We start from the raw sequence: 6,350 nt of genomic DNA, 5'->3' as shown, positions 1-6,350 counted from the left end.
ATAGTCAAATATATACTAAAATTTAAACAAACATATCCATGGGTTTCCTTTTTAAGTAAATAGAGTTTAGAAAGTAACCCACGTAACTGAAATATTTATAAACATGACTTTTATTTATATAACTTAATAAATATAACTTGTATAAAATAAGCTATGGTAACTCAAAACATTCGTAAAACATATAATGGTAAAGCAAGGTATAATATAACTCACCTTAATTATAACCCTTAGCCTTACTTTACTATCAGAACTTTCCTACTATCAATTCCTTATTCTCACTTACGTACCTCTCTCTTTCTCGGTTTCCATTCTTTCTTTTTGTTCTTTCGTTTCCTCCTCTCTTAGCTCATCACCTTTGCCCCTATTTATACAGTGAGCCAAGCCTCACTGGAGTGCCACGTACCCCCTCTTCTCTCAGGAGGCATAATGAGGCTAGGAGGTGGAGTTCTTAATTGCAGATTTAAGATAAGATTTGAATCTGTTAGAGATAAATATAAATCTTCATACTTGGGCCTTAACATACTTGGGCCTTTTTCTCTTTTTTTGTTTTTTTTTTTGTTTTTTTCTTCTTTTGGGCCGAAGTTTGCAAACTTTGCTGGGCAACCAGCTTATAGATTTTTTTCATTTTCATTTTCTTTTCTTTTTATTCATTTATTTATTTATTTTGGTGTTAAGTTATTATTTATTTACTGTCTTTAGTTTGACCCAATTAATATTACAATTCCATAAATGTGTTAATTTGCTCCCAAATAATAATTCCCAATTAATCCTATAATCCAATGCCAAATTAGATTTATATGTTTATTTATTTAATACCCTATCATCACAAGCAACCATAATTATATATATAATTCTAAATATTTATGTGATACTTAATTAAACGTTCGGGGTGTCACAGCATTTTTTGAAGATATTTTTCCATATAAAACTAGGATTTCAAATCAAGTTGTAGATAGAACATCTATTGCTAGTGCTAGTAGAGATGATTCTGAACATCTAGACATAAAACCTAGAAGGAGTAAGAGAACTAGCATAGAGAAAAACTTTGAAGATGATTTTTATACTTTTTTAGTTGAAGGAGAGCCAAATAATTCTATAAAAGCTATGTCATCCTTAGATGCCCATTTTTGGAAGGAAGTCATTAATAGTGAGATTGAATCAATATTTCAAAATAATACTTGAGAATTAACTAATCTACCTCCTAGGAGTAAAGCCATCGGTTGCAAACTGGTATTTAGAAAGAAATTAAAACCTGATGGAAGCATATATAAATAAAAGGCAAGATTAGTAGTCAAGGGATTTACACAAAAGAAATGAATAGATTATTTTGACATATATTCACATGTTTCTAGGATTACTACCATTAGAATCTTAATTGCTCTAGTATCCATTTATAATTTAAAAGTTCATCAAATAAATGTTAAAACTGCATTTTTGAATGAAGATTTAGATGAAGAGAATTATACGGAGCAACCTTGAAGGTTTTGTGGTTAAAGAACAAAAACATAAAGTTTGCAAATTAGTTAAATCTTTGTATGGTGAAAAGTTTGATAAGGTAATTTTAAAATGTGATTTTAAGATCCATGAACATGATAGGTGTATATATTTTAAAGAAGATAATGGAGAATGTATTATTTTGTGTTTATATGTTGATGATATCTTATTATTTGGAACAAATTTAGAGATAATTAAAAATATGAAATATTATTTGTTTTCAAAATTTGATATGAAAGATTTGGGAGAAACTTATATAATTTTGGGTATGAAATTAGAGGGGGAAAAAAAAAGAAGCAATGGTATTACATCAAATCAATATGGAATCCTAGAAAGGTTTGATTATTATGATCTCAAACCTGTATCAACCCCTTATGATCCTGGCATAAATTTAAAGAAAAATAATGGTGCACCTGTATATCAAGATATTCTCAAATAATTGGATCACTTCTCTATATTGCTAATAAGACTAGACATGATATTGCTTATGCCATTGAGAGATTAAGTAGACACACTCACAATCCTAGTAAAGATCATTGGGTTGCCGTGGAAAGAATTTTTAGATATTTAAGAGGAACTTTAGATTATTCACTTTGCTTTAGTGGTCTTCCTAATGTGGCTGAGGGTTATCGTGATGCTAATTGGATTTTAGATAGTCTAGATGTCAAAGTCCACTATTGGATATATATCTATGTTAGGTGGAGCAGCAATATCTTAGGGTTCTAAAAAACAAATCGTTATCTCTAGAAGTACAACAGAATTAAAACTTATAGATTTAGATACTACGTGTATTGAAACTGAGTGGATTAAAAATTTGCTCCTTGATATTCCATTAGTGAAAAATCCTATACCTGCTATTTCCATACATTGAGACAAGCGCATACTAATAAAAAGATGAATACGCATATGCAAGTAAAGTACAAATCGATAAGATGCTTGGTGAATAAAAATGTTGTATCTTTGAACTCTGTGAAATTTGAAAAGAATATTTCTAATCAATTAACAAAAAGTTTTTCTAAGAATGTAGTCTTAGATTTATCGAGGGGAATAGGTCTAAGCCCATAGAGAGTCAACTAAGGACTTAACCCGACTTTTGTGATTGGAGATCCCACAAAAGAAGTTCAATGGGTAGAACCAATCTTTATAACATGACTCATATTTCAACACTTTAAATAAGGAGACTTTTATTAAATTTATTGTATGTGTTCTCTTGTTCATCCGTAAGATATTAATGTTGATGCAAATGTGATGGTTGAGGAAGAGTACTTACTCTAAATGAATCCAAGGAGGGTATATTCTCGCAAGATAGACATCCATCACTTCTGTCTTTGGAGGATTCACCTAAGTGAGAGCGTCGTGACACCGTCACTGTGGAAGTAGGGTTGTTCCCTAAAACTATCATGAGAATCAAGATTGAGCACATGGCTACTAATAGTGCTAACCCGCGCCACAGTTATGTATCATACCATATGTGTGACATGTTGAATTCTGATAAAAGGAATTTAGTTCAAGACTTGGTTCACTAAAATTCTTTTAGAATGAAACTGTTAATACTAAGTGAGGTTCAAGTTTGAAAAACACCTACACCCATTATATGGTTTTAGGGTTTCTCATATTATCATTATTATTTATGTATTTATTTGATATTTTTACATAATTTTGAATCTTGTGGGATTATTGGAGATTTCCTATTTTTAAAAGTTTCAAAACTTTATTTGTATTTATTTATTATTTTTTTATCTTATTATATTATTTTTTTATTTTTTTATTTCTTTTTCAAATAGTCATATTTATTTATAATTCAAATAATGTTTGAATTCAAAAGCAATGGGTGTGTCTATTCCTAACAGACATCAAAGAATCTTTATATATAGGACTCTAACTCAGGCAAAATATACACAACGTATTTTGATTTATTCTCTCTCTCTCTCTCTCTCTCACTCACACACACACACACACACACATTTCTGTTGTATTTTTCTATATTTTATATTCCTGGGCAACCGATACAGACTTGGCAAAATCCATCTAATGCAACTGTTCATTGTGTCAGATCCTTGTAAGTTTTGGATAGTATCTTGGAGTCGTTTGTGATCATTAGAACATGTACGGAAAGAACGCATAATGACTTTTAAGACAGCATCTTTAACATGCTTCTCCTAATTACACAGTCTATTTTCTAAACCTTCTTATTCTTCTTCAGTATTTTGTTATATATATATATACAATTTTATTAAACCATATAAAATTTATTTTCAGAATCTATTTTATTTAATATCATTATTTTACAAAATTAATTTAGAGAAATTATCCTTCAATACCTGCAACAGAAAAAATACCGTGTACTATTCTCTGTTTGACTTTGTGTACTTCGAACTTTATCCCCGGTGAGACATCTGCATCTCACATCTTTGCGCTTATTATATATATACCCATGTTAAAAGGTACTATGAACACATTGAACATCGAAAAATGACTCGAAGCTCAAATTTTGTGGCTCAAATGGTCAAAACGACGTCGTTTTGGCCATTTTTATGTTGTTCTGTACTCAAAACGACGTCGTTTTGACCATTTGAGCCACTTTTGAGCCACAAAATTTGAGCTACGTAGCATTGTCGTTGAACATCAGAGATGGAAACTTGTTTTACTTATAAATTCTTAACCTAGAGCATATTCCCCACAAAAAAAAAAAAAAGAAAAAAAGAAAAAAAGAAAAAGAAAGAAAGAAAAGTCATTTGGTTATGTTTAGAAACTAAATTTGTGAAGTGAAATAGAAATAAAAGAAAAAATAATTGAATTAAAAGTCTCTCTCACTTTTCTTTTCTTTTTTTCGTCACAAATTTAAGAATTGAATTTAAAATTCAAATACAAAGTTGATTTATAATTTAAATGAAAGCACAATCATAATAATCATCATCATCATCAAAACATAGATGCCAACACAATGAGACCCACAAAAAGTATGGTCATTCTCATTATTTTCACAAAATATAAGCCCTTTCATGTTGCCATGTATATTCATGATACTTATCCGTGGCTCTATTTGATTTTTTAAAAAATAAATAAATAAAGAGTAAAGAAAAAGTTTGTTTTTTTTGTTTTTTTTCAAACATTTTATTAAAATGAAAATTTTGTAAGAGAAAATTTTGAAATCTTAATAATCTCTTGCATGGATAAATTATATATATATATATTAGTAAAAATTCAAAAGTTAGTTACAATGTTAAGATGAGTAGTATAAGAAAATTAATTTAAAAAAAGTCATAATTTTCTCTTTCTACCATGAGAAAATTACCATGTTTGTTATGTCTCTCAAATGGTGGGGGTGTGTGTGTGTTTTGTTCTCAAGCCTCTTGTTTGGTTATACAATTATTTAATTAATGAGATATACTTAATTAGGCATTTTATTTTTTAACTTCACTTTCTACCCTAAACTATTGACAAATTATCCATATAATCCCTAGATTTTTAATTAAATCTACTTAATCCCTAAACTATATAATGTAAAATCTATATAGTCCCTGAACTATCTATTTAGTCTCTAAAGTATGTAAATCTAAGCAATCAAGACCCTAAAGAAGTTATTTAAAATAAAATAGGGTAAATTATACAAATAGTTTCTGTAATTTACACGATGTGTCAATTTAGTCTCTATTGTTTCAATTTGCTCGATTTTGCCTCTTAATCTAACAAATTGTGTCATTTTAATCCAATAAACAACGGTTTTTAAGCTTGATGGGCAGAAAGTTAAACTATGTGTCAATTTGATCCCTGTCAAAATCAAACAAATTAAAACAACTGGGACCAAATTAACACATTGTGTAAACTATATGGACCAAATTAACATATTGTGTAAACTTTCCGTCTACCAAACTTAATAACTGTTATTTATTGGACTAAAATGACACAATCTGTTACATTAAAAGGCAAAATCGAACAAATTAAAATAATAAGGACCAAATTGACACATCGTGTAAACTATAAGGACCATTTACATAATTTACCCAATAAAATAAAAGGCTACAAGTTTAGAAAAATCCAAAAAAGACCCTATTGAAGTTTTATGTTCTAAATTACAGAAATAAGAACTGAAATAAATAATAATTTAGCATATATTTCTAAATTAGAAAATCAGTTAATTAGATTAAATTCTTTTTTATCTATTATTTTTGGACAGTCCATAGTAACTTATAGCCAAAGAATTGTTGCATCCGTTCGTTTTCACAGATAGGTTAGGTGAGATCGTTAATGCAAGGGATGTTAGTGAGGAACTGTTAGTGTGAGGATAATGAGAGAACTAAGAAAAATTATATTTGTTTGTGATATATTTTAGTGAAGGGATTATCTATATGAAATACCATAAATACCCTTTAGTGTTTTTGATATATTTTAATATATATATATATATATATAGATATATAATGACATAATATACCCCCCCCCCCCCCCCCCCAAAAAAAAAAAAAAAAAGGCTACACAAATACACAACACATGGACAAAATAATATTTTTCCAAACTAATCCCCTTACTAATTTTGAAACTCAATCGTTAGAGGCCTCTGATGATTCCCTCCTCCAAGGCCTATCATAAGGTCATGTTTTATTGAAGGTTTGAGAGGAGGATTGGAGTGTGAGTTAGATAGGTCACATTCATGCCATGCTTGGTCAAGAAATGTGTAGGGGAATTAGTAATCCTCTTGGGCCATGCTTGTTATGTCTCTCAAATGGTGGGATTGTATTACAAAAATCATGGATTGTTAACACCCCAAACTGTAGGATTCGTAATCCCATGGGGAGACGGGATTCACAATACAATCTCTTGGGATTGGGACTACTCTCATTTTATAAAAATAACAA

Source organism: Camellia sinensis, chromosome 9, assembly GCF_055761805.1.
Source record: "Camellia sinensis isolate YWXY chromosome 9, ASM5576180v1, whole genome shotgun sequence".
Classification (NCBI taxonomy): Eukaryota; Viridiplantae; Streptophyta; class Magnoliopsida; order Ericales; family Theaceae; genus Camellia; species Camellia sinensis.
The sequence above is the reverse complement of the archived record's forward strand: the minus strand, read 5'-3'. Positions refer to the sequence as shown.